Here is a 12,674-nt window from a genome sequence, read left to right on the forward strand (position 1 = left end):
TCCTTACGATATATTTGACACATACATTTGTGCATGGAATTTGTCTTCAAACAATTAGTTGCCACAGCTAGGTTTTTAAAAATCACTGCAACTAATCATCCTGTTTCTCTCCGCCCTAAGTAGTTTACCCTGTGCATAAGCAGCCACAGCCTGCCCCATATGAGGCTTTAAAAAGCAACCAATAGCACAAGCTTTCGGGGGATAGCCCCTTCTTCAGGTGCAGTACACACAAGTGAACATTTTGCTCATAAAATACCTTAACAGATCATGTGATGCTACCATGTGACCCATTAACCCCATCACAGCTGCAATATCAAACCGTCCCAGGCAGCCATCTCACCACTCAATTATATGTGAAATGACAATCCATTTTATAGGAGTCTTTAAAATTCACATTAAAAAACAATTATTCACATTAAAAAAAACAATTATAAAAAGTATCCCACAAACAGCTGCAAAATCTATAAAAAAAAACATTTCAGGCTAAAACTTTCATTTAAATCTTGGAGAAAAAGAGAATCCTTTTTTAATCCACACTGCCTCCCTTTTTAATAGTTGTTTAGTCAAGTTTCCACCTCTGAGCAAGTGGACTTGTTCTAGTACTGTCCATCTCACTTGTGCAACAGTAGGCTTAGCAAAATGAAAATGTTTGGCCACAGATAACTGGGATGCATACCTGTATTTCTTTCCAAGTTCTTGTTCAGATTTTTATTTTTCTCTATCTGGTGTATTGTTCCTTATATTGCTTTTATGTTCATTTAAACGGGTTCTTATTGTTCTAGCTGTCTGCCCCACATAGGAAAACCCACACGGGCATTATATAAATTTCCCCAGAGCTATTGTAAAATGTCCTTGAATTCGGATTGGTGTACCTTTAGTGGGATGGGCAATCATATTACCTCATATAATACCTGTGCAATGCGCACAATCACCACACACAAAGGTACCTAATTTGAGGGGTGCTAATAACCCAATTTTCTTTTTGTAAAACCTGTCCTATTGATTTCCCCCGCCTATAAGAAAATAGTGGGGTTTCTTTAAACAGTTTGCCTACCTCACAATCACTTTGGAGCATGTTCCAATGTTTTAGGATTATTTTATTTATTTTTAACCCCACATCTGAAAACTGAATCCAAAATGCATGTTCACTGCAGTAACTCTTATTTTAATTAAATGTAGGGTTCATTTTTTTCTAGTTTGTTTGCTCTTTTATATATCACCCTCAATTCTACTTAAACACAGCCTTTTAAACTATACTTTGTATACATTTTATCCTCAAACTAACTGCATTAGGCCATTCTTACACACCACAGTAACACAAACATCAGGATATATATTTTTTTTTTAATTTCTTCTTTAAAACAGGTGCAGGTTCTGTACTTGTTTTACACTAGCAATATAGAATAGTGGTTTCCATATTAGCTTAGAGGTTCATGCGATATTTTAAGAAATTCTCTTACACATACAACATTGTCAGAATGGAAGTTTTCATGGCTCCTTTAGGCTCTATCCTGAAAAGAACTGTTGATGAGCAGACAAGCTTGGAGCTCAATCCCATTAAAAATCTTACTAATCATCATCTAAACCAGTGGCTCATAAATAACATGCTGCTCTCAGTGCCCCCAAAGCAGGTAGTTACTTTTTAATTCCTGAATTTTGGTTGAATGAAATAAAGATTTACTACCAAATAAAGCCTCATCGAGGCTACCTAATATCAAGAAATACCTGCTTACACCTGTCAGTTTCAGCTAACACCTAACTGAACAAGTTCAATGGAACCATTGTGATTGGATGTGTGACTGTACTACCATCAAGGGTTTAAATACCGGAGAATTCCCCACCAGTCATTTGAACTGAAGAAGCCACTCGGATGAGTGGTGAAACGTTTTCAAGAAAAACTCAGAAGTCCAGTTGTTTTAGACTTAATTCTACTAGATACTGGTGGTAGATTTGTTTCTCCTGGTATATTCTCAAATCACTATCACTGCACAATTTTTTAAGATTTGTTTCTTTTAACATTTTTTCTTTAGCTTTGTCTGCTATATAGCCTTTCAGAGAATGTAAATATGACTTACATATTGAAATGTGTTAAAAGCTACATTTACTTAATATCTCAAACCTATTAATCAATGCAGTACCATGAGTTATAGCTATTAGGCTTCATCTCCAATGTGCACCAGTGCAGATGCTCAAATCCTACTCCCAAACACTTAATTTTGCCCCCAGAGCACATCCAGAACTACACAGACACACAGCCATCTTTAAGATCCATGCTGAGACAAAGTTTAATGGTCAACCAGGAACATGCACAGTAGCCCAAAATCAGCATGCATGCATGCATGCATGCATGCAACTGCTTACGGATCCCCAACATGGATGCTAAAGACAAGTTACATAGCTAAAAGGTGCAAACACAGCCGAGCAACGATGCAGTTCTGTATATGCTGCGGTGGCAAAGATAAGTTAGGGAAAGTGTCAGGTTTTACATTTGCAGAGGTGGCTTTGCGGTTAGGAAACTGGGTCTTGAAAGCTGCCAATAGGGTGCAAATCCCCCATTAATACAATAGTGAACCCCTATACTGAACCCAAAATAGGTGTGAAATGGAAACTTGGGTAACAATGCAGATCTGAGAAGCTGACATGGGAGAAGCGTTAGGGAGATTTAGAAAATGTTTTGTCATAATATTTTACAGGTATGGGACCTGTTATCCAGAATGCTCAGGACCTTGGGGTTTTCAGATATGGAGATCCAAATTACAGAAAGATCACTTAAGGCTGCTAAAAATCATTTAAATATTGAATAAACCCAATAGGCTTGTTTTGCCTCCAATAAGGATTAATGATATCTTAGCGGGGATCAGGTACAAGGTTCGGTTTTATACAATGCTCAAAATAAAGGGAACACTTAAACACAATGTAACTCCAAGACAATCACACTTCTGTGAAATCAAACTGTCCACTTAGGTAGCAACACTGATTGACAATCAATTTCACATGCTGTTGTGCAAATGGAATAGACAACAGGTGGAAATTATAGGCAATTAGCAAGACATCCCCAATTAAGGAGTGGTTCTACAGGTGGTGACCACAGACCACTTCTCAGTTCCTATGCTTTCTGGCTGATTTTTCAGTCACTTTTGAATGCTAGCAGTGCTTTCACTCTAGTGGTAACATGAGACGGAGTCTACAACTCACACAAATGGCTCAGGTAGTGCAGCTCATCCAGGATGGCACATCAATGCAAGCTGTGGCAAGGTGGTTTGCTGTGTCTGTCAGCTTAGTGTCCAGAGCATGGAGGCACTACCAGGAGACAGGCCAGTACATCAGGAGGGCAACAACCCAGCAGCAGGACCGCTACCTCCGCCTTTGTGCAAGGAGAAACAGGAGGAACACTGCCAGAGCCCTGCAAAATGACCTCCAGCATGACAGTGGGTCAGTAATGGTGTGGGGTGGCATTTCTTTGTGGGGCCGCACAGCCCTCCATGTGTTCACCAGAGGTAGCCTGACTGCCATTAGATCAGACCCCTTGTGAGACCATATGCTGGTGCGGTTGGCCCTGGATTCCTCCTAATGCAAGACAATGCTAGACCTCATGTGGCTGCATTGTGTCAGCAGTTCCTGCAAGACGAAGGCATTGTTGCTATGGACTGGCCCACCCATTCCCCAGACCCGAATCCAATTGAGCACATCTGGGACATCATGTCTCGCACCATCCACCAACGCCACATTGCACCAGACTGTCCAGGAGTTAGTGGATGCTTTAGTCCAGGTCTGGGAGGAGATCCCTCAGGAGACCATCCGCCATCTCATCAGGAGCATGCCCAGGCATTGTAGGGAGGTCATACAGGAACGTGGAGGCCACACACACTACCAAGCATCATTTTGACTTGTTTTAAGAACATTGCATCAAAGTTGGATCAGCCTTTAGTGTTTTTTTTCCACTTTAATTTTGAGTGTGACTCCAAATCCAGACCACCATGGATTGATAAATTTGATTTCCATTGATAATTTGTGTGATTTTGTTGTCAGCACATTCAACTATGTAAAGAACGAAGTATTTAATAAGAATACTTCATTCATTCAGATCTGTCTTATTTTTGTGTTCCTTTTATTTTTTGAGCAGAATAATAAGAGAACTTTCTGGATAAGGGATCCCATACCTGTATTATAATTGTGTTTTTTTTATTGTTTAACCAAAAAGCTTAAATTTTGGTACACTTACATTGAATATGAAGAATTTAAAACCAGGGCTGGTATAAAACAACAAAAGTTTATAGTGGGATCTATTTACTGAATTATATTAGCTCCTCTATTTTATAAAACACTGCATAAATTTATGGTGCTGTATAAATAATCATAAATGAACCTTTCAACAGTGAAATGACTAGTTATTGGGCTAAAAACCATGGGTGCTTCCAGGCACTCTGAAGAATTCCACAAGGGTCACAAAATAAAAGTTAAAATATGTTTTATTAGAGATACATTAAAAAGTCAAACATATCTGACATCCCTACACATTTTGTGCCTCTCAGGGCACTTAGTCATGGGCTCAGGGCAGTTATTGGTTCCTACAGCAAGATCACTGGGCTCCTAAAGTGACATTTTCCATAAACATATTGCAGCTGCTTATCAGTCCCATCGAGCCCCCTATAGCCCAGACCAGATTTATGTACTTGACAAGAAAACAGATCGGATGAATTTTAGTTAAGAGCAGAGCATGCAGCTTTTTTTTCTTACAGTATTTCCCCTTTAAGTTTGTAGAACCGCATATAGATTTCTAAATTGTGGAGCACCAGACAGAATCAACATTAGAATATCTGAAACAGTCCCTCACCCTGAGTATTGCAGGGCAGCTTTATAAATAAAAAGTTTATAAACTAAAGGTGGGGGGAACCAAATGTTGTGCAGGTATGGGATCAGTTAACCAGATCTCTGCAAATTATGGGAAGGTCACCACCCATAGACTCCATCTTAATCAAATAATTCAAACTTTTTTTTTATTATTCTCTTTGTAATAGAACAGTACCTTGCACTTGATTCTAAATAAGATAGCCTCCAGTAATACTAACTAAATGTTAAATTTTTTTTTTTTTTTATAGAAGAGTTATGGTATTGAGATCAAAATTATGGAAAAACCTTATCCAGAAAAACACAGGTCCTGAGCATTCTGGATAACAGGTCACATACCTGTAATACCTAAATACCATTTGAAAGAGTGGTAAACAGCCTATGCATAAAAAGCAGTAAAACCACCAACATTAGGCTGATATGGTTGTGGCTTATGATAAATTGTTAACAGTATTAAGCTTGAGAAATGAATTGCAGTGGAACTCACAAAACTCCACCACAAGGTAAGACAGGACCTAGTCTGCATGTGCAAGAGCCCTAAAGCATCTGTGACCAGGATCATTTAGTGGCCAATTGAAAACATGGGGGAAAATAATAAAAATGGAAAAAGTAAATCTATGCAATACATTTGAAGGCTAAAACCAGCAAAAAAATATATATATATTTTCAATGAACAAAGAATTAATTCAGCTTTTCAATGTTCATTTTAAAAATTCAGTTATCTTTACACAATTACCATGTATGGGATTTCTTTATCTCTGCCAAAATAAAGATGTTCTCCTGCAGGTCTGCTAATGAAAACTAGTAAAGTTAATACAGTTACAAAGGTAAATTGCTTTTAATAACAATTACATTTCCAAAAATAAAATCATAAATATATTTTTTATTGGAAGTTTAGAAACTTGTATTTTATTTACAAAGTTTGTGAATTGTTAAAGGTGATTTTATACCCCAAAGCGCATCATCCACCAATCAATTGCACTAGTTCCAGAGCAGTAGATGGGCTTGTAAATACAATAAATTCTGGAGTTACTAATTTGCTGTTCTTAACCTTTTTAAAAATAGCATGCCAACATATTTAAGGATAAAACCATTTGTGTGATCAATATAATTGCATGCTTTAGGCCAATGAATGCAGAAGACTGAATTTAACCCACCTATCACTGGTTGCCTTGTTATAGTGTAACTTGACTACAGTTGGTCATAACTGCAAACATGTATATGTAAAGGTCCCTTTTTGCAAGGGTCATATAAAAGTGCCAACCCAGTCCACATCTGATGGTGCTTTCAAAAGCAGCCACATATGTTGGGCTGGCAGTCTGAAGCACCCAAAAGCCACAATAACTGCAAGCAAAAACCTTTTACCACCCAATGCATGGCCAGCTTTAGGGGCAATAAAGGCCAACTACATTTCCCCACTATTAAGCCAAATTGCAATGAGTAATGTGTTTTAAGTGCAATGATCCAAAGGTATTGTGAAGGGATGTTTGGGAGCTATCACATGCAGTAGCACAGATATACTGTGGGCAACCATCCTCCATATCTGCCATGGCCCTTAAAGGCCAAAATGTTAGGCACCCCCAAGTGACTTAAATAGTCTACCTTTTACCCCAGGCTGGTGCCCCTGTTCGGAGAGAACAGCACCAGCCCGGAGTACCTGAAGCGCTTTTTCTCCTTCCTGCTTTGCATGCGCGCGCATGTGCAGTAGAGTGAAAAAGCAGAACTTTAACAGAGAAGCCAGCTTTTCACTCTACTGTGCATGCGCCGGTCCTGAGGTCCCGGCAAAACAAAGCAGGAAGCACTCGCTACAGGTACCCCGGGCTAACAGGGGCACCAGCCCTGGGTACAAGGTAAGCAATTAAAGTCACTTGGGGGTGCCTAACATTTTGGCCTTTCCTTGTCCTTTAAACAATCCTTAGATAAGTAGTGAGCCTTCCCTTCACCAAAAGACTATTTGGGACTTTACTGGTGACTGCATTTGCAAAGCTCCTTCCAAGATTTTATCTAGCAGTGTAGAAATAGAAAACAGGTGTCAAACATATCCAGAAAACCTCAGGTCCCAGGCATTCTGGATAAGGGATTTTTTTCATTGATTTGTATCAGCATACTTAGTCTACTAAAAAAAATTAAATTAACACAATAGGACTGTTGTAACTCAAAACCCAAAATGGATAAATTATCTCTCAGTTGGGATCAAGTACAGTTCCAAATTACAGAAAGGCCATCTCTCATAGACTCCATTTTAACCAAATAATTTACATTTTTAAAAATGATTTCCTTTTTCTCCGTAATAATAAAACAGTACCTTGTACTTAATCCCAACTAAGACAAATACTTATTAGAGCAAAAACCGTACTATTGGGTTTAATTACCGTTTAAATATTTTTTTTTTTTTTTAGTAGCCTTAGGGTAGGGGATCCAAATTACAAAAAAGACCCCTTATCCGGAAAACCCCGGGTCCCGAGCATTCTGGATAACTGATCCCATACCTGTACAAGGTACTGTTTAATTAGAGAAAAAGGAAATAGTTTCTAAAAGTGTGACTTAATTAAAAAGGAGTCTACAGGCAATGGCTGTCCTATAATTTGGAGCTTTCTTAACTGGTTTCCAGATAATGGAACCCATACCAGGAAACATTTCCCAAAGCAAGCACAGACATTTTAAACTACTGACATACAAGTAGTAATTTTATGGCAAACTATGGATTGCAAAACTTCAAATGAAATCCATTGTGATTTCACCTCAGAACTTCAGATTCATCATAGAATGATATGATCTACTATTTTTTACATTACTATTGCAAAAGGAAATTTCACAATTAAAAGAGGGATCACAAGCCCCAACCAGGACTATCTTAGAGACACTGCAGGGCCCGTGACTAAGGTGAGCTAGCATACAATTGCCAAGGGCTCACTAGCCACATTGTTTTGTGACAGCTGGCTTACACAGCAAATGGATTAAATGCAAACTCCAGGCTCATAAATATAGAAGTCATAATTAGGCTATGCATTTGCCTTTAACCAGGGTACAATAGCCATGCTCCTTATATGAGAAGCAGCATATACTTAAAAGTACTGACAAACAGCAGGTTAACTGTTGGCTGTGTTCTGCATGGCTGCCCTCTGCATAGGAAGTTATTGAGAGAGACCTGGAGCAAGAAAGGCTAGATAATAAGAAAGTGTGCCCACTAACTATACATTTGATAGCACCCATATAGACACCTGAGCTTTACATAAGTTTTTTCTTCATGCTACACATTGCCCTATCTATGATGGGCATTCTGTCCCAGGGGGTACCTATACATATTTAAAAAAAAAACCCTCAGCCTTTCTAAACCATAACTAGACACTTAGTTCAAAATTCAGAATTGCCCTGCATAACTTCTAGCTTGAGAAAAGCAAAAGATGGCAAGGGTCTTTTGAGAAAAAAAAAAAAAACCCAGCAGGCAAAAAGTTGAGCCAGCAGATGAAGGGGGAAATTATGTTCTAATACACACCAGTCCTATTAGACCAGTTTTTGCAATGCCAATAAAACTGGGTGCTTCTGCAAATAAAGCACACAGTATGGCCAGCTTTGGGGAAAAAAAATTCTAATAAGGCAATTTCCATTGATATAACTGGTAGGTGGCAACTTCAGTCCCCATTAGCTGAAACACATCAGCAGGGGAAGTGCCTTGGAAGGCCACAGCCATAAGAAATATGTGGTGACAGCCTGATTTCACATGTTGCTCATACAGAAGTGATACAGTCTCTACATTGTCATCTGAAAGCTTTAGGTTGCAAGGCCAATTTTTTTTCATTTTACTATTTGTACACTAACATTTAAACAACAAGCTTTGAGGTTTCAGATGAATCAACCATGACTGCAAGCTATAAGCAATGTTATTAACTTACCAGGTCTTTTACACAAGATTAAAATGTATAGAATTTATTAGTTGGGCAGCTCAACATTTCAAAAAGCGGCTTTCATTGCTTTAAGATTTTCATCTACTGCAAATTCTGCCTGTAAGCAGCTAAACACTTAGGGATATTAACAGTGGGTTTGAGACCACTAGACACTAAATTTGGTTATAAGAATAAAAGGTCTAATTAAAAAAAAAAATTAGAAATAAAGCAAGAATAATTGATTTAGATCATTTAACTATACAAGCTACACTACATGGCACATTGTTTTTTGGTCACACTGACAAAGCTACTTCAACACCATTGATGGTTAGCCAATGCCTGCACCAAATAGTGCTAGGCAATATATTTATCGCAGGTAACTAATGACTCAAAACAAGATTATGTTGTGACAGTATGGTCCTTGACAGCCCTATGTCTTGGCCAGGTAAGCAGTTTAAGAACACCATACAAAATGTTGAAAGTTCACAAGGCAGGCAGATAACTGGGAAGGTGCACATTTTTATTTCAGAATGCCAATAGATAAAATTTGAGATTTCAAGCAGAAGGAAAAAAATTTACACATTAAAAATCTAAATTTGACTTCCTAAGGCAGTGAAAAAAATATACAGCATTAATACAAGAATCCTGAATGGACAATTGTGATGCTCAGCCTTCAGATCTTTATAACCAGTACCTATAAATTGCACAGGCATTCTGCGGTTTACAGATGGATACCGTGCAATTTTTCTCCTACCAAACTAAATAAAATTGCATCGTGATCCACCCGCGAACAACAAAACAATTTACACTACTACTAAGGTGAGCTCAAAGCAGAAAGTCCATCTTTCACCCACAGGCCGGGACAAGTGCAATACTTTTCATACATACAGTAGTGCAACAAATCCCCACCCACAGAGGAGCTAGTTTGGATACCTGAAGACGTCACTCCTTGCAGCAATTCCAGAGAGCCTTCCCAGCCACAGTCAGTTTTGCATGGATTTGCACAGCACAATAGTCAGCTGATGCAAACCAGCTAAACTGACAGGAGCAGGTATCTATAGTCACCAAGCGAGGAGATGAATATTGTCTAGCAGTACTGTAAGTGCCCATATTACAGTAGAACATCAATACAACTACCTGCACTATGAGCACTTTGGAACTGCTTTGACAGAGCACTTGCCAATCCAACTGAAGAGTCTGAAGTAGGTTAAGTACAGGGAATAAGTCAAGAGATGATCGTGAAACAACCTGTGCCAAAAGGAGCATTTAGGGCAGTAGATGCTACACTATGTCACTAACTGCACTAGATGCACCTTAACACAAGGAGACGAGCGAGTACAGGTGTCCAGCAGGGGCAGATTTATGCACCTTAGTGATGCAGGAAGTGCTTACGGTGCAGTAGGTTTAAATTCTACCTGCACTATAAGCACTTTTGCACAACGCAGGCAGGTCACAGCTCCTATGAGAACATGAATGGTGTAACAATCTACATAAAATATAAGAAATATTAAGAGCTTCCCTATTAATATCCATTTTAAAATATCCCCATTAATGTAAATCCTATAACCAAAATGTAAATAAAACAAGCCCTGCTTAGATTTAGCTAGATAAGGCACTGCCCCAGGCTTGTCTCTAATCTGCAAATGTGGGAGGGTTGGTTGTGAAATTGCAGATGAGGTTCAAGCGAGGTAACAAAAAAAAAGTTTAAATAAGAGCTACAACCAATTAGTATAAAGCCCTCCCCATCATTAGAATAATAAAAAAAAAGTATGTAATATACTAAAAATATCCATAGTAAACGTTTATTGTAAAAGTTGGCTGCCTTTATCCAGCACAAGGTCTGCTCCAAAGGTGATGCCAAAGGACTTGATTTTAAAAAAGAAAACTAAGTAAATACATGGTAAGCCCTTAGTTTTCCCAGCGTGGGTTACAGCATGATGCCATTAAAGTTCCTTGGCCTGGGCACAAAGCAGTTCCCTTTGGATGTTGGAGGGAGCACTTTAGTACCATGCTTTTTTGGCACACAAAGGACAATGCCCTTGTGCGGTGCCTGGGGAAGGCCGGAGAGCTGGCCACACGGAGAGCTGTTGGTTACCTGAAGCCGAGGCGGCGGTGGTGGCGGCGGCAGTAGCGGTACGAGTGTCAGTATGAGAGAGTCCCAGTTGCACACGCACTTGCCCGGCGCCTCTCCGGGACTCTGAACCACGCGCCCCGCTCCTCGTGCTGAGATTAAAGGGAAGGCACGGTGCATTGTGGGAAGCGCAGTCCCAGCTATTCAAATGCACAAAAACCGCGCCAAGCCTTAACCCCAACAGCGCCACATCGCAATGCGCGGCATGCACCCAGCATTCTTAGCTCTGCGCCCACCCCCTCCGTAAACATAAGCGCAAACAGGAAGGACGGAGCTTCCCCGGAGCCATCTCCAAGCAGCGCATTTAAATGGCCGATACACGTGTGTTCCCCACAGCACAGATAGCGCCGCTCCATCCCCAGCAGGTGCTTCCAGTGCAATCACTACAAACTACACACGCTTCGGGCGCCATGGAACGAGGGGGTTTGCAGTGTAACAGCTACGTGTTGATTAGAAACACTTTCCCAGCCCTCGGATAAGAGCCTAGCAGTCCCTTGTCCCATACCTAGCCCCACTAAGATACCCACATTTCTCAGAGATTAAATCTCTTTTGAGCACGAACGCCACTGTCCCTCCAGCTGTTGCCCTGCAGTTCCTAGCATGCCACTAAAGCCGGCAGGACACGGACAAGCGTGTATAGTGGCACATTAGAGGAAGGGTTTAAAGGGACACACGTGGCCGCTATAATGGAGGTTCCATTCTACACACACACTATGTACCAAACCGCCAAGCAGAGTATTGTTAGCGCGCCAGCCGCACACAATGTGATAAAGGGACTACAAACCCCATGGTGCAGCCCGAAGGGTGCGCACAGACGCCATAGGGAACATTTCTAAGGCCTGTGAAAGCGAAACAGGATCGAGGAGATCCCAAACCCTTCCTCTGGCGCCATGTGGTAAGGTTTGCGCCAACACTCCAAATCCCCCAGCACTATATATCTGAAAAAACACCCGTCCTCTCCCAGCTAAAGTAAAGGCCACGGACAAAGCAATACATCTTCTCCGATACGCCCCAAAGAAGGATAGCCGTGCCTGTTGGCTCTCCAGTTGTTTAACTACACCTCTAGCAGTGATGTGGGAAGTGTAGTTCGACAGCTGGAAGTTGCCGCCTTAAACATGTGAATCCCAGCAACAATCAGTGCGCCCCTGTAGAAGGCAGCCAGGCTCAGGCACAAGCTACGGGCAGGCAGGGCGCCATGTGAGTGGCAGGGAAGTGCTGGAGTGTAGCGCCGTGCCAGGGCCCAAGGCTGCCCACGTGTAGATAAAGCTGCTCAAGTGGCACAACACGCTGCCCCCTCCCCTGCCCAGGAGCAACGCATCACCGCAACGCCGTGTTTTGCCAAGTACGTAGTAGGGAATCACTGCAACCCACACAGCAGAGCCCTGCACCCACTCCGCGGGCAAAGGGTGCTAGAGGCAAGGCTGTAATGGGCAAAGCACTGCGCTGGACGGGGTGCAGGAAACGGGCTCCCCCACAACCATAAACACGTTACCTTTAGCCATGCTCAAAAACCTGCAGGAAAAAAGGGCTTTACGAAAGTGGCGCGAAGACAATATCATGTGATCCGACCCCAGGGCGTCTCCTTCCCTTTACCAACCAGCAGAAAAAAACACACACACACTACCATCAAGGGGGTGTATATCCGCTCGCACAATTAGCATAATTAATGATGTCCTGCAGCTGAAAGATAAGACGCTACTAATGTGGATCCCCAAAATAAAATTGATCTAAAAAAAAAAAAAAAAAAAATAGTGAGGATAAAAATGAATGATCTAATTGTTGGGGACGTGTGCTAGTGAATAAGCAAATGA

General features: G+C 40.9%; 6 non-coding genes across 6 annotated transcripts; all 6 read right to left on the reverse strand.

Annotated features, from left to right (window-relative positions):
• Positions 1–9,444: 9,444 nt before the first annotated feature.
• Positions 9,445–9,531, reverse strand: mir363 (microRNA mir-363). The gene has a single exon (NR_049699.1). It is a non-coding gene; the product is annotated as a microRNA mir-363 (primary transcript).
• A 47-nt stretch (positions 9,532–9,578) lies between these two features.
• On the reverse strand, positions 9,579–9,651 carry mir92a-2 (microRNA mir-92a-2). Its single transcript, NR_049563.1, has one exon. It is a non-coding gene; the product is annotated as a microRNA mir-92a-2 (primary transcript).
• Positions 9,652–9,708: 57 nt separating this feature from the next.
• Positions 9,709–9,781, reverse strand: mir19b-1 (microRNA mir-19b-1). The gene has a single exon (NR_049704.1). It is a non-coding gene; the product is annotated as a microRNA mir-19b-1 (primary transcript).
• A 40-nt stretch (positions 9,782–9,821) lies between these two features.
• mir20b (microRNA mir-20b) lies at positions 9,822–9,895 on the reverse strand. The gene has a single exon (NR_049705.1). It is a non-coding gene; the product is annotated as a microRNA mir-20b (primary transcript).
• An 84-nt stretch (positions 9,896–9,979) lies between these two features.
• On the reverse strand, positions 9,980–10,057 carry mir18b (microRNA mir-18b). Its single transcript, NR_049703.1, has one exon. It is a non-coding gene; the product is annotated as a microRNA mir-18b (primary transcript).
• A 49-nt stretch (positions 10,058–10,106) lies between these two features.
• mir106 (microRNA mir-106) lies at positions 10,107–10,169 on the reverse strand. The gene is given in 1 exon segment (NR_049566.1): positions 10,107–10,169. It is a non-coding gene; the product is annotated as a microRNA mir-106 (primary transcript).
• Between the last annotated feature and the right edge of the window lie 2,505 nt (positions 10,170–12,674).

Source organism: Xenopus tropicalis, chromosome 8 (assembly GCF_000004195.4).
Source record: "Xenopus tropicalis strain Nigerian chromosome 8, UCB_Xtro_10.0, whole genome shotgun sequence".
Taxonomy (NCBI): domain Eukaryota; kingdom Metazoa; phylum Chordata; class Amphibia; order Anura; family Pipidae; genus Xenopus; species Xenopus tropicalis.